The sequence below is a fragment of the Ursus arctos genome, unplaced genomic scaffold (genome assembly GCF_023065955.2).
Source record: "Ursus arctos isolate Adak ecotype North America unplaced genomic scaffold, UrsArc2.0 scaffold_25, whole genome shotgun sequence".
NCBI classification, from domain to species: domain Eukaryota; kingdom Metazoa; phylum Chordata; class Mammalia; order Carnivora; family Ursidae; genus Ursus; species Ursus arctos.
Window position 1 is genome coordinate 4,289,008 of NW_026622930.1, and position 20,865 is coordinate 4,309,872.

At 39.5% G+C, this 20,865-nt stretch overlaps 1 long non-coding RNA gene, 12 other non-coding genes and 2 pseudogenes across 14 annotated transcripts in view; all 15 read right to left on the reverse strand.

The window, feature by feature from the left end:
• Positions 1-262: 262 nt before the first annotated feature.
• Positions 263-20,865, reverse strand: part of LOC113267261 (uncharacterized) — a 129,240-nt gene continuing 108,637 nt past the window's right edge. The window contains exons 59-67 of one of the 2 annotated variants that reach the window (XR_008961464.1): positions 18,007-18,089; positions 17,194-17,280; positions 15,309-15,392; positions 14,338-14,423; positions 11,245-11,329; positions 10,311-10,402; positions 9,312-9,393; positions 3,832-7,662; positions 263-466 (exon numbers count right to left, since the gene is read on the reverse strand). This is a non-coding gene — a long non-coding RNA (uncharacterized LOC113267261). Of the gene's footprint in view, positions 467-3,831; positions 7,663-9,311; positions 9,394-10,310; positions 10,403-11,244; positions 11,330-14,337; positions 14,424-15,308; positions 15,393-17,193; positions 17,281-18,006; positions 18,090-20,865 lie in introns of those variants that run through there. The other variant, XR_008961465.1, reaches the window with a different exon arrangement.
• On the reverse strand, positions 6,663-6,736 carry LOC113267431 (small nucleolar RNA SNORD113/SNORD114 family). Its single transcript, XR_003320784.1, has one exon. It is a non-coding gene; the product is annotated as a small nucleolar RNA SNORD113/SNORD114 family (small nucleolar RNA).
• LOC113267435 (small nucleolar RNA SNORD113/SNORD114 family) lies at positions 8,547-8,627 on the reverse strand (annotated as a pseudogene).
• Positions 9,879-9,954, reverse strand: LOC113267454 (small nucleolar RNA SNORD113/SNORD114 family). The gene has a single exon (XR_003320798.1). It is a non-coding gene; the product is annotated as a small nucleolar RNA SNORD113/SNORD114 family (small nucleolar RNA).
• On the reverse strand, positions 10,877-10,951 carry LOC113267459 (small nucleolar RNA SNORD113/SNORD114 family). Its single transcript, XR_003320804.1, has one exon. It is a non-coding gene; the product is annotated as a small nucleolar RNA SNORD113/SNORD114 family (small nucleolar RNA).
• LOC113267477 (small nucleolar RNA SNORD113/SNORD114 family) lies at positions 11,815-11,886 on the reverse strand. Its single transcript, XR_003320821.1, has one exon. It is a non-coding gene; the product is annotated as a small nucleolar RNA SNORD113/SNORD114 family (small nucleolar RNA).
• LOC113267430 (small nucleolar RNA SNORD113/SNORD114 family) lies at positions 13,003-13,068 on the reverse strand (annotated as a pseudogene).
• LOC113267487 (small nucleolar RNA SNORD113/SNORD114 family) lies at positions 13,940-14,014 on the reverse strand. Its single transcript, XR_003320827.1, has one exon. It is a non-coding gene; the product is annotated as a small nucleolar RNA SNORD113/SNORD114 family (small nucleolar RNA).
• On the reverse strand, positions 14,917-14,988 carry LOC113267420 (small nucleolar RNA SNORD113/SNORD114 family). Its single transcript, XR_003320774.1, has one exon. It is a non-coding gene; the product is annotated as a small nucleolar RNA SNORD113/SNORD114 family (small nucleolar RNA).
• On the reverse strand, positions 15,878-15,952 carry LOC113267485 (small nucleolar RNA SNORD113/SNORD114 family). The gene has a single exon (XR_003320825.1). It is a non-coding gene; the product is annotated as a small nucleolar RNA SNORD113/SNORD114 family (small nucleolar RNA).
• LOC113267494 (small nucleolar RNA SNORD113/SNORD114 family) lies at positions 16,835-16,909 on the reverse strand. The gene has a single exon (XR_003320834.1). It is a non-coding gene; the product is annotated as a small nucleolar RNA SNORD113/SNORD114 family (small nucleolar RNA).
• Positions 17,609-17,680, reverse strand: LOC113267461 (small nucleolar RNA SNORD113/SNORD114 family). Its single transcript, XR_003320805.1, has one exon. It is a non-coding gene; the product is annotated as a small nucleolar RNA SNORD113/SNORD114 family (small nucleolar RNA).
• LOC113267427 (small nucleolar RNA SNORD113/SNORD114 family) lies at positions 18,573-18,644 on the reverse strand. The gene has a single exon (XR_003320781.1). It is a non-coding gene; the product is annotated as a small nucleolar RNA SNORD113/SNORD114 family (small nucleolar RNA).
• LOC113267418 (small nucleolar RNA SNORD113/SNORD114 family) lies at positions 19,794-19,868 on the reverse strand. Its single transcript, XR_003320772.1, has one exon. It is a non-coding gene; the product is annotated as a small nucleolar RNA SNORD113/SNORD114 family (small nucleolar RNA).
• Positions 20,723-20,794, reverse strand: LOC113267480 (small nucleolar RNA SNORD113/SNORD114 family). Its single transcript, XR_003320822.1, has one exon. It is a non-coding gene; the product is annotated as a small nucleolar RNA SNORD113/SNORD114 family (small nucleolar RNA).

Consider the following 20,865-nt stretch of genomic DNA (forward strand, 5'->3'; position numbering starts at 1 on the left):
AGAGGACAGCGAGGAAGAGGTCTGGGACCAGAGTCCAAGGGAGAGCCATCTTTTTCCCCACCCCGCCCCCCAACAGGACAGGTAAAACGGTGACGGCGGAGACTCCTGCCATCATCCTTCTGTGTTTACAGATGGGGACACTGAGGCTGGGCAGCCATTCGCTCCAACCCAAGTCTCTGATGGAGGGAAGACAGAAACGTCACCCTTCATGAAGGTCCCAAGTGGCTGCTGAGGCCCAGCGAGCATGGCAGGCCAGTGGAGACAGTGCTGGTGGAAGGGGAACGGACACGGGGTAGGGGGTGGGGAGACAGCTGCTGTGAGGCCCAGCTCAGGTGGGCGCGCCATGGGGCATGGCACGCAGCAAGATTTCTGCAGGATAAATGAAGGAAACTTACTTCTCTCTTACAGATCAGGAGCACAAAACTTGTAGGGCTCTGGTGACTTCGAAGACACAAACTGCTCTTTCCTGACAGAAAAAGAAAAATGTCAAAAGAGAATGAGAGGCCACGAATCGCCCTGTCCTGGAGGTCGGTCCCGAGCCTGGGTGCACTCACAGGTCAGCAGGGACAGTGGAACAGCCAGTCGCAAGGGCTCAAACACCGAGAACCGTCCTCCGGGCCTGTCTGTGTGTCCGTGCGTCCCTCCACCCCCACCCCCAGCCTGCCGCACCTGTGACGCTGGGGCGCCAGCCTCAGCCACCACTCTGGGAGGCAAGAGCCCCCTGAGGAGAAGGCTGGGAGGAGCCCTAGCATGGAGCCATGGCTGACCTCCCTAGGCCTCTCCACAGTGAGGAATTGATGTCACCTGTCTCCGGAGGAGCCGGGGAAACTTCTGGCATAATGCAATGCTATTACTTTCTCCTCAGTGTCAGGACCCCCAGGCTCTGCTCCTCAGCCCCACCTGGGCCCGCCCCCCAGGGGAAGGGTGAACCCTCAGCTGGGCCTGCCCCTGAGCATCTCGGTCCCAGCTAGTGCCACATACTTGTCCCATCCATTTCAGGACCAACCCAGACTCCACTCTGGCTCCAGGAGGGTTTCAGACCTCTGCCAGAAGCCTGGAGGAAGACCTGATGGGGCTGAGCGAGCTCGCTCCAGTTTCATCAGAGAAGCAAAACCGAACCGCGGAATTCCGTCTCGCAGACCACCAGCCTACTCAGTGACAGCTCAAGGCTTGTTTTCAATTTTCGCTTCCCTTCTTCGCAAGGAGGCCCCAGCGACCCCCGCAAACCAGACTCGGCTCTGGCCAGTGGCCACAGAGTTTCAAATTTTGAAATGAGCCTTTTGCAACATGTTCAGTTTCAAGCCCTGGTCCGATGGCCCACATCCTGTCCAAACTTCCTGGGGGAGTGAGATTTATTTAAGAAAGAATAAAATCTCCACGTTCACGTCCTTGAGTGAAAACACGCTCCGTCCCACGCGATTGCAAGGATTAAGGTTACATATCTCTTAATGAGTCACAGGCAGAAGGCAAAGCAGAGTTGGCTGGAGAAGAGGACAGGCCTCGGTAATGAGGAGGTGATATTCCCCAGCGCCAAGGACCCCAGTTCTCTGCCAGGGATAGAATCTGCCTCCAGAAAGGACTCACAATCGTTCTTGTGTGTGTCTACTCATTGTCTCATTCAACCAGCTTCTGTGGGATGGACCCACCAGTTTCTGTCCTGGACAGAGGGGGATCCGAAACACCCCAAGACCTAGCACCCACCACTGGGCTGGGAAGGCAGACACCTACACCCAGCACAGGAGAGGTTTCTGAATGGAGATCAAGTTCACGGCTGTGCAACAGTTCCAAATGTGGGGTAACCCAACCCACCAGGGGGAGGCAGGACAACCCATCCAGCTATTGCTCATGTAAGGACAGCGTCAGAGCAGGAGTGTGTGCAAAGGACAGAGACGCAGATACACAGACTCAGGGAGGGTCTGCAGGGTGACACACACGGCCAGGAGCATGTGGTGGGAGCCAGGGCGAGAGGCCAAGTCACAAAGAACTCGAGCGGGAAGCCGAGGGCCTTGGGCTTCACCGTGGGGCTTCCTGAACTCACTAGAGGGCTCTAGGGAGCATGGGACTCTTTCTCATGCATTCTAGAAAAATCTAGAAAGATTGTACTGACTGCAGTGAGGAGAGCAAACTGGAGGAGGGGCAAAAAGACCAACGCGGAGGCCGACACCAGCCCAAGAGGAGGGCAGTCTGGACTGGTGTGGTATAGGGGATGACAGAAGTGGCCTCGGCACTCCCTGCAGACATGCTGATGGGGAGGGACCGAAGTCGGAGGCAGAGGGAAGGCGGCGTGGGCCAGGGTGGCTGAAACAAGGCACGCTGGCGGCCAGGTGTGCTGTAGAGCATCCCAGGGAAGCTAGCGACACAAGTCTCTTGGGCGGCCATTTTAAGAAACGCAGAATGAAATGTGGTAGAGGGAGAAAAGGTCAACACATATTCCACTGGACCCTCAGTCTGTCATCTGGCCGCACATCTGAGAGAAAACCTTGGAAGTTGACGGGGCAGATCAAACCCTGACGCTCAGCAGACCCGGCCTTAACAAGCACGGGCTTTCGTGAGGCGCGATGTGTGGCTGGTGGCCACTGCCCAGGTAATAACCCACAACCCACTCACTCCTCTTTCCTCCAAGGACATCCAAGGACCCCCGTGGCTATGGCCTTGTCCTTTCAGGCTGCCCCCCCAACATAGAAGAGAAGCAGAGAGAACTTGTCGTGAGGGCCGGCCCAGCCCGGCGGCAGGTCAACCAAGCCCCCAGTGCCTCAGCTTCATAGAACTCATCACGAGCTTAATTAAGTAATTTTGCAGTGAGAATGTGTCTAACCTCTATCTCCCACCCAAGATTTGGAGCTCCACAAGGGCAGAGAGAGCTATGGCTGGTTTCTTGCTATTTATTTCTAGCCTCTGGTGCCACAAAAGGAGCCCGATATTTTTTGAATAAATGAAAGAATGGATGATTAATTCCCCGAACATTTTCTCAAGTCTCAACCTTCTGGTGGGCTACATAACACAAGAAAAGACTCTGTCCTCAAGGAGTTCATTCCCTTCGGAGGAAACCCACAGGTCCTAACAAACAGCATAACACGGGCTCTGTCAAAGGAGTCAGAACACACCAGGAAGGAGGACAGGGCGAGTCTGGACAGGACAAATCTGGACAAGGGGATGTGGGGAGCCAGGAAGGAAGACAAGGGGCTATGTGAGTGTGAGGCAGGTTACGGGGGTGTCAGGCTTAGTACAAAGTTGAGCAACCATGGGAAGCCCAGACAAGAATCTACTGGAAGTTGCTGACCGCTGTGAGATCCAGACAGCTTGTTTACCCAGCAATCCTGGGTAATGTGAGAACTAAGTCCCGTCTCCTACGTCCACACACACATGCCAGTCACACCTTTGATTCTAGCCGAAAGCCACCGATGTCCATCCTGCTGTCCACCCTCAGCATTCAGGGGCCCGAAGGGGCTGGATGTTGCCCAAAAGACTCAAAATTAGGGTTCCACATGTCCACAATGAAGAATGGGGCGTCTACCAGATTCACTCTGAAGTAGAAAGGCCAATGATTTGAGCTGAGATCAAATCGTCAGGAAGGAGGAAGCCACGTTCCAAGCCAAATGACCAAGTTCCATCACCAAGTCCAAAGGACGCAAAGCCAGGAGGGAGAGATGGAATCCAGGGTCAGGAGCCAGCAAGACAGGAGAGGAAGTGGAGTGGTCGGTGTCAGCCATAAAGTGGGTATAAAATCACAACACATAATTGCAGGAGGGGCGAGGATGTAATATAGGGGTGGGGGATGGAGGGTAGGTCTTGGGCAAATACCCACACAGGGCAAAGGTGCTGCTAACTTACTTTTCTTGTTATCTGTCCCTGGCAGAACGGCATGGTCTGCTGCCTTAAAGGTGCATGGTCCGGGCTGGCCGGTCCCATCCAAACTGGCATTCTTCCAGAACTTTGTTGGACTTGCCATTCTTCTGGGACAGGGGAAACTGGGGATTAGTTGGGTAGCATTTGGAAGCTTTCAAATAAGTACAGTTGAAACCATCGATTACAGGTACTTTGGGTGATTTCTGAGGCTTCTCTTCCCTCCCAGGTACCAGAGTGTGGACCTTCTAACAAGCTCCTGTTAGACAAGGTTAATTCCCGTAACAGCTGTTACCCTCATCTACGGGCGATACTGAGACTGGAGGTCCAGAGGCACTTAACGTCTAACCCGAAGTCCTACAACGACAACCAGAGGAACTCGTTTTGCTTGCACAGGCAAGGAGTTGGCCCACTTGCTGGAGGCATGAAAACAAGACCAGGTTATTTTCGACCTCCAGTCTTGGCAGAGGCGAGAGCAGCTTTCGGGAAGACCCAGGACTTCCATTCCACCATGGCAAGCCAACGTTGCCCAAGGATGGGCCAAGGTCCAGGGCAGTCAGAACTGCCAGTATCCTGTCTCACTGTCTGGCACTGAAGCCCAGAAGCCGGACCCAAGGGAGAATCTGGACTTGCGTAGGAGGATGCCACAGACCATCTGACCCACAGAACAGTTCCCAGACCGTTCTGAGAAGGGCCATCCTGGTTCCACAAAAGCACATGTATTTTTAGTTATTCATTAATTCATTCACCAATAATTTACAAGGCGCCTCCTAGGCTCTGGGCTGGGCAGGCGCCGGGGATCCGGAGAAGAATGTGACCCGGTTCTTGGCTCTCGGGGCACATGCGTTTAGTGGTGACATGTACACCGGTGCCCGTGCTGGAGTAGCATGGGCGCTCCAGTGGAGCCGTTTACGACGTGCCGGCATTTCCAGCGTGCCGTGAGGTTGGGGTGTGGCGAGCTCTCTCTGGAGCGGTCGGGGAAGGGATCCCAGTGTGACCTCACTCCTGCACTGCCTCACACGCGGATCACTGACTCACTCACTCATTTCTCGACTCCCCCGTCTACTCATTCATTCAGTGAAGCTGTTCTTGGATTACATTCGCATCCACTGACTCAGTGACTCACTCACTAATTCATTATTTTGTTCACTCGCTCTAATATCCACTCCATCCCTCCATCCACTTGCTAACGCATCCGCTCATTAACTTGTCTCATTCGTGGACGTATTTATTACTCATTAGTTAAATTATTCAACTTTTTCCTTCTCTTACTGATTTATGAACTTCATCGCCCTCTCAGTTTCTGGCTTATTAATTAATTCATTTGGTTACTTACTCACTCATTGATGCATACATTGGCTCACGGGTTCATTCATTCCCTCATTACTAGTTAATTTTCAATTCTCTAGTAATTCAGGAGCTCATTCAGGGATTCACTTATTCATTCTCCCATCCATTTGGCATTCATCCTTCACTTACTTCTTGGGTTACTAGTCTTTCAGTCATTGACTCACAGACCCACTCAGTTATCATTCACTCATTCTCTTTTGACATTTTTATTTACACATGGTCTCATTCACACGTTAATTCATCAATTAATTCATCATGCATTTATGCACATATCCATTTAGTTACTTAACTCACTGTCAATTGTTAACACATTTGCATACTCCTTAGCATTTTCATCAATATTTTTCTTTTTGTTTACACAAAGACTCAGTCATTCACTAACTCACTGTGTCATTCAATCATTCTCTATTTCATTCATCATTTATTCCATTTCTCACTCAACAAAGGTCTATAATCATCTTAACCTGAGAGAGAGCAGTCTAAACCTATTTTTTTGAATGGAGATCTGTTTCTTTTTTTTTTCCAGTTTTGCAAAATAAATTAAGCATGACCTTGTCACGACAAATTCTTATCATTGGTCCATGCATGGTCTTTTTGTATTTCATTTTATGATTGCATGAAGCCATTTATTCTTTTCAAATATTATAGTCATCATCTATGAACAAAAGGATGAAACCAAGAATAAAAACTTAATCTACGACTTGCCAAAATCTATACTGCACTTTGCCACACTGGCCACAATCAGGATTTTTATCCTTAACTGTAATGACTGAAGCAGCCAATGTGCGGCCATTCAGGGGTACAAAGCAGATGTAAAAAAGAATAAAATATACTCATCACCGGTCCATACTTGGCACGCACTCATTTAGTTAACCATTTGTTCAGTTAAAATTTTTTTCTTTCTTCATAAATCAAACATCTAGAAACCTACTGCAAACTAAGAGCAGAACACTGACCATTACATACCTGTCTAGCTGCTTTCTTACGCAAAGTGGTAACAACCTTAATCTGTGTATTTTTTTTCTTAATGCACCAAAGTATATCAGAACTGAATTAGTAGTATTTCCTGTTTTATAACATAGCCTCTAAATTGGTCTTTTTTAAGATTTTATTCATTTACTTGAGTGAGAGAGTGAGCAAGAAAGAGAAAGAGGGCACAAGCGGGGGGAGGGGCAGAGGGAGCAGCAGACTCCCCACTAAGCACAGAGCCCCATGTGGGGCTCAATCCCAGGACCCTGGGATCATGACCTGAGCCGAAGGCAGACGTTTCACCAACTGAGTCACCCAGGAGCCCCTAAATTGGTCTTTTTCTATTTCTATTTTTCTTTACCTTTGAATATGTTTGTTTATTGATCCATTCCTTTATTCACTAATAATATAAAATCAATATCCATGAACCCTTCTCAACTAGATTCCTGAACCTTCCTGAGATCATTGCCCCAAAGTCACACAGTAGTTCTCTTTGTGCAGTGGACCTCAGTGGTTCAAAAACTGATTGATCATCATTTTCATTCAGATGCATTCCACTCACATCATTGGTCCAGGTGGGGCCCTTCTGCATTTAACTTTTAGAGCTGACATGGAAGCATTTTCAGCCGTTACAGGAACAACCATGAACCCACCATCCTATTCAACAACTAGAATACTGACCCCTGAAATGAGTAATACCCTGGATCTTTAAGAAGAGGGGAATGTTTAAATAATCAGTGGGACTAAAGAAATAAATAAATAATCAATGGGACAAACATGAAATGAGACCCGAAGTTTTGAAATGAATGAGAAAAGCTCAGTTTTTTACTTGGACTTCATCTGCACCACATGGGATTAATTACAAACTGTGGTTCGTCACGTATTTACATTACTGGACTGTGCATGACATTTGAAAAGTTCATTACATTTATGTTTTATTTCCTTTCACTTTCTGTTTCCATTTTCCGGATATATTTTTTTATTTGAGAATGGCCAACACACAATGTTACACTAGTTTCAAGCGCACAACACAGTGATTCAACCACTCCTAGAGGGTATGGTGCTAACTAAAATAAGTCAGAGAAAGGCAAACAGTGTATGATTTCACTTATATGTGGGATCTTAAAAAACAATCCCGAAGAATAAACAAAAATCAGAGTCAGAGCTATACATAGCGAGAAGAAAATGATGGTCACCTGAAGGGCAGGGATGGGCGGACAAAATGGGTGAAGGGGGTGGGAGATACAGACCCAGAGTCATGGAATGAACAAGTCACACGAATAAAGGGCAGAGCACTGGGAATGCGGTCAGTGGTGCTGTAATAGTGTTGCATGCTAACAGATGGAGCTTTTTTTTTTCACTGATACAATGCAAACCCACAAACTAACCACCAAACCAAGAACTTGCTTACTTACGTAGCACGATACGCTCCTTCCCACTGGGATAAGGCAAAGATCCTCAAGACTGGAGAATAATCTGATTAGCTATGGTGCAGCCATCCTGCAGGATGTAAAGAGGATGCTGACAAACTAGGTTTGGGGTGTAATTACTGAACATGAGGGGTCCGTGACAGAAATTTCTCGTGAAGAGTGATATATGCCACATTCTTACATCTGGCTCATGAATGGACCTCTATTTTGTTAATTAATATATTAAGTTATTCATTTTAATAATATAAGGAGCACCATTAAATAAACCACCGGACATAAAAACGAGGAGTGCTGCAGACAATTGAGTCTGGGTCACGTACCCTCAGAGCTACGAGGTTAGAACTTCTTTATAAAAGGGTATGTGTTGTGCTAACCCAGATGAATCATGAACCTTGGTTTGTGACACCATCTCATCTTTGGTCCCTATGGGTCCTTCTCTGATTATATAGTACACTTTTTAATCCCACGGACAACCCTGAATACCCTCAATAAACCAGAATCGGGACCATTACATAAAAGTCTTGATGATTACAGAATCAGTTCCGTGTGTCCGTTCTGCAGAGTAGAACGTAGATGGGGAACAAAAAGGGAAAATGACTATGAATTCTTTTTTTTAATTCTTTAATTTTTTGAAGTTTTTGTTTAAATTCCAATTGGTTAGGGGTGCCTGGGTGGCTCATTCAGTTAAACATTTGCCTTCAGCTCAGGTCATGATCCCAGGGTCCTGGGATCGAGCCCCACGTCAGGCTCCCTGCTCAGTGGGGAGTCTGCTTCTCCCTCCCCCTCTGCCTGCCACTCCCCCTGCTTGTGCTCTCTCACTCACTCACTCTTGCTCTCAAATAAATAAATGAAATCTTTTCTAAATAAATAAATAAATAAATAAATAAATAAATAAATAAATTCCGATTGGTTAACATATGTTGTAACCCTAGTTTCAGGTGTACAATACAGCGATTTAACACATCCATACAGATGTCCAGACACAAGTTATTCATCATTCTTGATTCATACACTACCAATCATTGTCAATATCCAAGCTTGTGAATTCTTTTCAGTTAAATTTTGATTTATTATTAAATTAAATTTATTTTAAACTTTTTAAAAATTATTTTAAATTTTTAAATTAAATTATTATTTTTAATTATTTTAAATTTTTAAATTATTATTAAATTAAAATTATTAAATTTTAAATATTGATTTATTCATTAATTTACTACTTACTTGTGAAGAAATATACGTAAGTCCAAAAAAACCCAGAATAAGAGCTTTGACATCCCTGATCCATCTATAAAATCATTTCCCACAGACATCACATTTGTTTCTTAAATTGGCCTCCATGTTTCATGTATGACCTCTCAGCAAAATGCTTCATGTCAATCCCATGTTTATTACTGGATCATGTTTGGCTTTCTTTGATTGTATTTCCTACTTTTCTTTTTTTTTTAAATAAAGATTTATTTCTTTATTTTAGACAGAGAGAGCATGAGCAGGGGGAGGGGCATAGGGAGAGGGAAAGAATCTCAAGTAGACTCCCAGGTGAGCACAGAGCCCAATTCAGGGCCCGATCCCATGACCCAGAGATCACAACCTGAGCCAAAAGCAAGAGTTGGACGCTTAACCAACTGAACCACCCAGGTGCCCCTATTTCCTACTTCTTAATAATGCATTCACCACTCTTACGTTGCCCAAACCAAGACAAGAGCTTTGGCTGTTACTCACACACACTGGTCTCCATGCTCCTAAGACAACCACTGAGTTCGAGGCCATGGTAAATGTCAGAATTGGTGTGGCAGTGCCCATTCTGAGGAGTATAAGAGCAAGCAGAAAATAAAATTTGAGATCTTCTATCCATTGGTCCTGTATATTCCACCTTTCATTTATTCAGCCATTTAATATTTATTAATCGATTGTGGTATTCGCTTACTTTTCTCTTACTAAAACAAACGTTGAACTTCCAATTCATTGATTCAGAACAAAACACTGACTATTACTTATCAAGGGCTATGTAATCCAAGGCAACACCCTTGGTCCACTTACCCATTCCAGATTATATTAATAGTATTGCTCTCCTTACCACATCTTTTCATAACTTGGAATATGCCTCACTTCATTCATCTTTAATCATTTAAATATTTTTATTGATCCTTCCATTGGTTCTTTTATATTAATATAATCATAATCTATGAGCCATAAAATTAGAAGCAAAAGATTCTTACATATCTCTAACATCTATCTATAAGATTTTATTCCAACAGAGGAATAGACTAGGTATCTATTGTATTAGTGTTGGACCTCAGAGTTCCAGACATGTAGTAGTCATCATCCATGACTCATACCGCCACCAGTGGTCATCATTGATCCAGACTTGGCCCTCATTTTAATTTGTGTCCACATGAATTTTATTAATTCATCAATAATAATAAAAGAACTACCTGAAGTCCTAAAACACGAGAGTAAGATCCTTAAAGATCTCTAACATCTGTCTACAGAACTATTATTCATGGCAATACACCTCTTTCATTACTTTATTTCAATGTCACATGTAAGGATTAATCAAAACAACGCTTCACATTAACCCCATACTTATGCCGGGGCCATGGTTAACCTTCAAAAATTATATTTCATATTTTTAAAAATAATACAGTGAATGCCATTATAAAACAACAACAACAACAAGCAAACACTGAAACCAAGACAACAGCCTTGACTATTACTCACATTGGTCTCCATTCTCCTAAACCCGAGATGTAACCATGGAGCTCATGACCCTGGAAGATGCTTATGTCCGCTCAAGAGTGTCCGTTCTAAGGCTTACAGAGCAGAGGAGGAGATAATGAAAGGTTGAGACATTATCTGTGTTGGCCCTTGCATTCCACCTTTTGTTTGCGTAGTCATCTAGGTAGTTATTTGGGATAACATTTTATCTTCTCTTAAGTAAACAGTATAGGTCTTGCTACTGGCACAGAACAAGAGCACTGACTATTGGTAACACTGTATCATCCTTAGCCAAAGAATAACACCCTTATGTCATTTACTTCCTAGTGAATATTAGAGTTTTCAATATATATCAATAGTATTCTTGTCTTATCCTTTATTTCTATAATTGGACAATGCTTAACCTTATTCATCTTTACCTATACATTTTCAATGTTCTTTTATTGATCCAATTGTAATAATAGTTTGAAAATGCATGAACACAAAGACCAAAATGAAATCCTCGTATACTTCTGACATCTATTTATAGATCCATTTCAAAAAGAGAAAATGGACTAGATTTCTTTGGGTTGGACCTCAGAGTTCCAGACACGTAGCATTCATCGTATACGACTCATACGCCACCAGCCGTCATCATCGATCCAAGATTAGTCCACTTTCTCTTCATTCATTTCTATGAGATTTATTGATTAATTCATTAATTCACTAATTATACTTTAAAAACCCTATGACTCACAAAAACTGAAAAAGAGCCCTGGTATCTCTAATCTGTACATAGAATCATTGTCATATCAATATATTTCTTTCATTAATGTCTTTAGGTTTTCATACAGGTATCCATTGATACAATGCTTCATATCCACCCTGTATTTCTTTGTTACACATTGAAAACCCTTAAAGAACCCAAACCAAGACAAGAACGTTGAGTATTACTCACATTGGTCTCCATGCCCCTGACGAATAGAAGGAACCAGGGGCTCAAGCCCATGAAAGAGGCTTACATCAGCTCAAGTGCGCCCATCCTAAGGAGTACAGAGCAGAACAGATGATTAAAAAAAAAAAATTATGCCATCTCTCCACGGATCCTTGCCTCTCGCCTTTAATTTAGGCAGTCATTTGTGCAATCACTAATTTCAAGTGTATTTATTTCATTTTCTCTTAAGAAAACAATTTTGAACTTGCCACTGACTCAAAACATAAATGCTATCTTAATTTATACTGTCTATATTCTCCCTAACCTAAGAGGTAAGAGTCACGTGCTGTTGGACTTCAGTGTTTTCAATATTTATCAACAGCATTTCTTGCCTGATCATGTATTTTTATAATTGGATGATGCTTCACTCCACTTACCTTTCTCTCTCTTTTTCTCTTTCTTGTAATTCACTTATCCAATTATAATAATGGAATGAAAAACCATGAGCACAAAGACCAAAAAAACTTTGTGTATTCCTGACCTCTGTATGTAGAATGGCTTTAAACAAAGGGAATGGACTAGATTTCTCTTCTGTTGGACCTCGGAGTTCCAGACACGTTTTCATCATACATAACTCATACGCCACCAGTGGTCATTATCAATCCAGTATTGTCCCTCTTTTTCTTCATTCATTTCCATTTGTTTATTGATCATTAATTCACTAATAATAATTTGTAATCACTGTGATTCACAAAAACCCAAGAAGAGTTTTTATGTCCCTCATCCGTAGAGTGGATAATTCTCAAATCAATCTCTTTCATTAATTAACTTCAGTTTTATATATATGCAATAATCAATATAATGCACCATCTCAATCTCGCACTTATCACAACTGTACAACTGGCCATCTCTTAATAATACGTTGAATAGTCTCAAACCACCCAAACCAAGACAAGCACTTTGATTACTACTCCCATTGGTCTCCATGCTCCTTGCACGCATATGCAACTGTAGAGCTCATGACCATGGAAGGTGTTAAATCAGCTCATGTGTGTCCACTCTGAAGAATACACAGCAAAACAGGTGATTACGAAAAAACAAAAACAAAAAAACACCGATCTTATCTCCATTGATCCTTGATTTCTGCATTTCAGTTACTCGCTGACATATTTATTAATTTTCCATAAATTTTTTTCTCTTAACTAAAGGAAGGATCTCAAACTTGGATCTGATTCGGAACAATAAAATTGACTCTTACTAAATAGTGTCTACATGATCTTAAACCAAAGAGGTAACATTCTTAATCCATTTATTTCTTAATGAGCATTAGTGTTTTTAATTTTTAATAATAACACTTTTTGCCTGATCACCACACAGGTTTATAATCAAAAAACACTTCATCCCCTTCTCTATTTATGTTTGTTTGATGGCTCTATCATTGATTCATTAGTAATAGTGAATCTGAATCTATGAATCTAAAATGAGAGCATGAGGGGCGCCTGGGTGGCACAGCGGTTGGGCGTCTGCCTTCGGCTCAGGGCGTGATCCCGGCGTTCTGGGATCGAGCCCCACATCAGGCTCCTCCTCTATGAGCCTGCTTCTTCCTCTCCCACTCCCCCTACTTGTGTTCCCTCTCTCGCTGGCTGTCTCTATCTCTGTCAAATAAATAAATAAAATCTTTAAAAAAATAAAAAAATAAAATAAATAAAATAAAATGAGAGCATGATATTTGTATATTCCTAACATGTGTCTAATGGGTCATTTCAAGTGACTCGGTATTGTGTTGACCCTCACGGGTATTGCTCATCACCCACAACTCACACACCACCAGTCACCATCACTGGTCCAAGCTAGACCCTCCCTTTCTTCATGTGTTTTACATTTGTCCTCTATTAAATCACTAATTCATAGATATGAATAAAAGAGACATTTATTCAAGAAAATATGAGCACAAGATCCCTGAATATCCTTAATGCTGTTGTATAGAATCCTTTCCCATATACACTATGTTTTTTTCCATTTTTTTAAATTAATCAACACAATGTTTCCTGTTATATCTATTTTTGCCATGGATAACTTTTTTATACCGTTTAATACTTTTTAACAATACTGAGAATACTCTTAAACAAATGATTAAAACCAAGCTAAGATCTTTGACTATTACGCACTTTGTTTTCTTTACTGACACAGAGGCAACATGATCTTCATTACATCAAAAGCTAAAATCAGCTCAGTGTATCCATTCTAAAGAGTACCAAGAAAATACAATGATTAAAAAAAATGAGACATTCTCCCCATTGACCCACAGTTTTCATCTTTCAGGTACATAGTCATTTAAGTGTTTATTAATGTATGGTAATATTTAATTTCCTCTCAGTACAATAAACATCAAACTTGCAACTGACTCAGGGCGATAGTGACTGCAACCTAACAGCATCCATGTCACCCTTACTCAAAGATATAATACACTTGGTCCATTTATTATCCATCCCAGTGAATATTAATATTCATTTTCCTGGCTATATATTTTAGTAATGAACAATGCTTTACCCTCTTCATCTTTATTCATTTATACATTTGCAAATTTATTCTTGCCATTGATTCTTTTATAATCATATTTTTAAAATTCATGAACACAAAGACCAGGAAAAAGATGACTGTAGAATGCTGAAATCTATCTACAGTCTTAAAATATGATGAGTGGATTAGTCTTTTTGTGTTGGACCTCAGGGTTCTAGAAATGAGGTATTCATTCCATATGATTCAAAAGCCACCAGTTATCATCAGTGGACCATGATTGCCCAGCTTCATTCTCATCTATATTTGTTTATTAATTAATTAACAAGGAAGTCACATAAATCACAAAAACACAAGAATAAGGTCCTTGAATATCCCAGAACATCCACCTATAGAATCATTCACATCCAGACTAAATCTCTTTCATTTAACTGAACTCAGTGTTTCATTCATGGATTAAACAATGTAATGCTTCATATCAATCCGATATTAAATATCAGTGTGGTTGGTCTTCTTTGATTATATTCTTTTTAATAATGCAGTGAATAATTTTCTTTAAAAACCACTCAAACTAAGTCAAGAACTTTGATGATTACTCACATTGTTCTCCATGCTCCAACACAAAGATGCAGCCATACAGTTCGTGATCTTGGACGAATCCTTAAATCAGGTCAAGAGTGACCATTCTAAGGAATATAGAGCATCAGAGCAGATGATTATGAAATTGAGAAATTGTCTCCATTGTACCTTGCTTTCTTACCATCGTTTGGTTAGTCATTTTGGCAATCATTATTTAGAGTATATTTGTTTTCTTTTCTCATAAGAAAACGACCAACTTTGAACTTGAGACTGACCGAAAACAAACATTTTCTGCAACTTATACTATCTATATCACCATTAGCTAAAAAAGGAAAGAGTCATGTACCACTTATTTCTCTTTAAATTTCAGTGTTCTCAATTTATATTAAAGTATTTTTGTCTCATCACGTATTTTTATAATTGTACAATGTGGAACCCTATTCTTCTTTATGTATTTGTCTACTGATTCTTCCACTGATCCCATTATAACTATAGAATGAAATTACACACACAAACAACAAACACAAATTCATTCTGTATTTCTGAAATCTGTCTCTGAGATCATTTCAAATAAGGGGAATAGACTAGATTCTGTAGTGTTAGGACTCAAAGTTCCAGACACATAGTATTCATTGCATATGACTCATGCCATCTGTCATCATCACTTGTCCAGGATTGGCCCTCTTTTCTATCATCTATTTCTTCATTGTTTATTAATTTATTAATAATTTTAAATGTTATGATTTCACCCTATGGAAAAACCCAACAGGAGGCTGGATATCCCTAATCTGTGTATAGAATCATTCTAACATCAGTGTATCTGTTTCATATGTTCTCCTCAAATTTTGTAGCTGCATTATAAATAATACTTCCTATCAATCCCATTGTTATCACAGTTGGCCAACTTGATTGTATTTCACAATTTTAATAATGCACTAAATACCCTTACACAAACCACACAAACCAAGACAAGAAATCTGACTATTACTCACATGATCTTTGTCCTCCTAATAGAGATTTGCATCACAGAACTCGTGATGATGGAAGATGCTCAAATCATCTTAACTGTGTCCATTCTAAATAGAAAACAAAGCAAGTGATCTTCTACACATTGAGACCATATCCTCTATGATCCTTGTTTTCTACATTCTATTTACTCAATTACTAAGGTATTTATTCATTTTTCATAACATATATATATATTGCTCTTAACAAAAGAAGAACCTGTTTTGGAACTGATCCTGTACAACCAAACTTGACATTCACGTATCAGTGTCTATATGACCCTAAACTAAAGAGGTAAAATTCTTGTTCCATTTATGCCTTAATGGATATAGGTGTTTTCAATTTCTACTGATAATATTTTCTGCCTTATCACATAAGTTCACAGTTGGACAATGCTTTATCCTCTTCTTTTTGATCTATGTATTTTTATTTAATTATTCTGTCAGTGATCCATAAATAGTAAACCAAAACCTGTGAATCTAAAACAAGAACATGACATTCGTGCATCTGACTTCTGTTTACCAGATCATTTCCAATAGAAGAGATATGGTTTTTGTTGGACTTCAGAATTCCAGATACATTTTATTCACTGTCCCTGATTCATAAGCCACCACTCATCATCAATGGGCCATGAGAGGCCCCCTTTTTCTTCATTCATTTCTAAATTTGTATCAAATCATTAATTCACTGATAATAATAAAATATACATGATTCATGAAAACACAAGAACAAGATCCCTGAATCCCATCCCTAACATCTATCGATAGAAATCTTTCTCAACATACTGTATTTTTTTCATTAAGTGACTTCAACATTGCACATTATTAATCCATATTTCATATCACATTAATCAATGGGCCATAGATAACTTTTTAAATTAGACTTAATACTTTAATACAGTGAATGCCTCACACAAATGACCAAAACCAAGACAAGAACTGTGGCTATTACTCTACCTAGGTGTCTTTCTGAAAACAGAGATAATGTGACAATTTGATGGCAGAAGAATACTTAAGTTAGCTTGTTGTTTCTGAAGAGCGTCAAGCAGAAAAGATGATAAAAAGGTTGACACATTCTTTCTACTGATCTATAATTTCCATACTTCATGTACATAATCACCTAGGTTTTTATTAATTTATAGTAAAATTTATTTATCTTTCTTTCAATACAATAAACATCAAACTTGCAACTGACTCGGGGTGACACTGACTACTACTTATCACCATCAGTGTCACCCTTACCCAAAGATGTAATACACTTGGTCCATTTATTATTCATTCCAATGGATATTAATATTCATTTTCCTGACTATATATTTTAGTAATGAACAATGCTTCACCCTCTTCATCTTTATTCATTTATACATTTGCTAATTTATTCTGCCATTGGTTCTTTCCTAATTATATTTTTAAAATTCATGAACATAAAGACCAAGGAAAAAATCACTGTACAATCCTGAAATCTGCCTACAGAATGACTTACAATATCGGGACTAGACTAGATTCCTTTTGCATTGGCCCTCAGAGTCCCACACTCATATTACTTATCATCCATGACTTATGGACCACCAATCATCATCACTGGTCCAGGATTGGCTGTCTTTCTGCACATTCTCATCGACATTTCTTTATTGACTACTCATTAATGAAGAAATACACACAAATCACACCAAGAAATAAGATCCTTCACTATCCCTAACATTCATCCATAATATCATATATAAACAGACTAAATCATTTTCATTTAACTGAACTTAGTATTTCTTTATGAATTAATTATTTTAATGCCCCATATTAATCTGATATTAAACATTGGCATGGTTGGCCTTCTCTGAATCACTCAAACAGGACAAGAATTTTGACTATTACTCACATTGCTCTCCATGCTCCCAACATGTAGATGCAAATATAAAGATGACAACTGTAGTTGAATCCTTAAATAAGCTCAAGTGTGTCCATTCTGAGAGCAAAAGCAGAGCAGATGATAAAAAATTAAGACATCTATCCATTGGTCCATAGCTTCTACCATCCATTTATGAAGTCTTTCAAGTATTTATTAGGTTAATATAAATTTCTTAATAAATCAAATGTTAAACTTGAAACTGAAAGCAGTAACTGTTACTTATACTGTTCTATTACCATCCTTTCATCAGACAAAACACACCTGACAAAATGGTCCATTTATTGTCCATTCCAAATTATAATAATATGATTTCTTTTGGGGCATTCCTAATGTATAGTTTAAAGAGTCAGTTCAAATAGATGTAATGAATTAGATTTCCTTCATGTTGGACCTCAGAGTTCCAGACATGTACTCATCATATACGACTCATACGCCATCAGTGGTCATCATCGATCCAATATTGTTCCTCTTTCTCTTTATTCATTTCTATGGGTTTATTGATTACAGAATTATTTCACTAATAACAATTTTCAATGCTATCATTCGTAAAAACTCAAGAAGAGTCTTTATGTCTGTAATCTATAGATAGAATTATTCTCACATCAATATATTTATCATTAATACCTGTTTTTCTTATATGGATTCATCAAAATAATGTTAACTATATCCCGTATTTACCACTGAGATACAGTTACATTCTTTAAATGGATTTTGCACTTTTTCACAAATAATCTTAAAATACAACAACACTGAACCAAGAAAGTAATCTCAACTGTGACTCACATTAATTTCTGTGCTCCTACTATATAGAGGCAAGCACAGAGCTCTTGACCACGGAGACGCTAAATCCGCTCCCGTGCATCCTTCTGAGGAGTACAGAGTAGAGTGGACGGTAAAAAAAACTGAGACCTAATCACCTCTGAGCCTTGCTTTCTGAATTTCCTTAATTAGGTATTTATTATTTTTTTCTTAATATGTATTTTTTATCTTAGCAAAAGGAAAAAACTCAATCTAAAGATTAACCCAGAAAAATAAAATTCACTCTTCCTCATCACGTGCCCGTATGATCCTTAGCCACCTGATCCATTAATTTCTTAATGGGTATCAATGGTTTTAAAATTATTAATGATATCGTCTGCCTCACCACATACATTCGTAAGTGGACCATGTTTCATCTACTTCTTCCTGGTACAGTTATTTATATTTTGTTACACACTTCTATCATTACTTCATTAACAATAACTAATCGATGTCTATGAAATCAATGCAAGAATATGATCTTTGTGTATTCCTGACATCTCTTCATGGAAACAATTTCAATGGAAGAAATAGAGTGATCATGTCCCACACGAGACCTCAGAGTTTCAGACACATTTTCTTCACCCTTGATTCCTATGCTTCCAGTCATAATCACCGGTCCATGACTGAGTCTGTTTTTCTTTGTTTCTACATTAGTATTGATGAAGTTATGAATTCATTAATAACAATAATAATACATGCTTCATAAAAACTCAGGAACAGTTTCTTGAATATCCCTAACATCGATTCACAAAATCATTTCCCGTATAGACTGTATCTTTCACTAACAGACCTCAATCCTGCACATTATAAATTAACATAATGTTACATATCATATTTATCATTAGGTTATGGTAAACTTTTAAACTAATTTGGTAATTTCTCATAATACCATAAATACCCTTAAACAAATGACCCAATCCAACACAACAACTTTGACCATTACTCACTTTGACCTCTCTCCATACAGAGGCGCCATGACTATTTTAATGAGGCAGAAGCTGAAATCGGTTCCAGCATCCATTCTGAAGAATACTAAGCAGAAAATGTGACTAAAATGTGGAGACTTTCTCTCCATTGATTCACAGTTTTCATTATTTGTTTGCACAGTCACCTGGACATTTATTAGTGGTAATATTTGTTTTTCTCTTCATAAATTAAATGTCAAAGTTTTAATGGACTCAATCAATACCTATTACTTATTACTGTCTACCATTCTCACTCGAGACATATACATTTGGTCATCTTATGTTCCATTCCAATTATATTGTACTTACTTATTATATATTGTAACAGTAAAGTATTTTACCCTCTTTACATTTATCCATTTACATTTTTATTTATCCTACCATTGATTTTTTTTATTGAAGTACAGTGGCATACAATGTTATCTTAGTTTCAGGTGTACAACATAGTGATTCAACTTCTCCATATGTTATGCTGTGCTCCCCGCAATTATAGCTACCACCTGTCACCTACAACACTATTACGATACCACTGACTATGTTCCCTATGCTATACTACCTCATGATTTACTCACTCCATCACTGGAAGCCTGTACCTCCCACTCCCTACACCCATCTGCCCATCCCCTCAACCCCCTCCCCTCCAGCAACGACCAGTTTGTCCTCTATATTCCTACCACTGATTCTGCATAACAATACTTTACAACATTCATGTACACGAAGACCAAGTGCGTGGTCCTCACATGTCCCTGACATCCGTCTAGAGGATCACTTCAAATGGGGAGAAAGGACTAGATTTCTTTTGTGTTGGAATCCAGAGTTACAGACCTGTGGTGTTTATCATCCAAGACTCGCATGCCACCACTTGTCATCATTTATTCAGGTATGTCCCTCATTATCTTTAATCATGTCTACATGTTTTTATTAATTCATCAATTTGCTAATAATAATAAAATAAATACCTAGGGGGGTCAGAAAAATTTGAAACAAGACCCTTGAATATTTCTGATATCTGTCTATAGAATTACTTTACACAGACAGTAAGTATCTTCTCTTAATGCTTTCAAAATTTCCTACAAAGATTAATTACCATAATGCTTCATATTAACATCATTTTTCTTTTTAGCATCGTTGGTGATCATTGATCGTATTTCACACTTTTTAATAATGCAGTGAAAACCTTTTTGAAAAACCACAAAACCAAGAAAAGAATTTTGACTATTAATCACAATGTGCTCCATATTCTTCATACCATTCTAAGGAGTACAAGACAGAGCAGGGGATAAAAGATTGAGACCTTATGTTCATTCATCCCTGTATCCACCTTTCAATCAGTCAGTCATTTGGGTAGGTAGTGGTTTGGGAGAACGTTTTATTTTTCTTAAGTGAATAAAAATATTGATCTTGTCCTTGGCAGAAAACATGAATATTGACTACTACTTATGAATAACTACATCCTCTTTAGTCAAAGAATAGATGCATATGTATCTTTCATAATAGGCATTTGTTTTTAATATATGGTAATAGTATTTCTTGCTTAACCATGTATTTTCATAATTGGTCAAAGTTTCACTACGTTCATCTTTCTCTATATATTTGCTTATTATTTTATGGAAGTAATTATAATAATAATAGAAATACATGAACATATAGGCCAAAGGAAGATCCTTGTATATTCCTGACATGTGTTTAAAGGATCACCTGAAACAGGGGCAACGGACCAGAATCCATCTGTGTTGGACCTCAGAGTTCCAAACACGTATTCAGTGCGCACGACTCATACGCCACCAGTGGTCCTCATCGATCCAAAATTGTACCTGTTTTCTTCATTTCTACAGTGCTTATTAACTAATTGATTAATTCACTAATTATTCTGAAA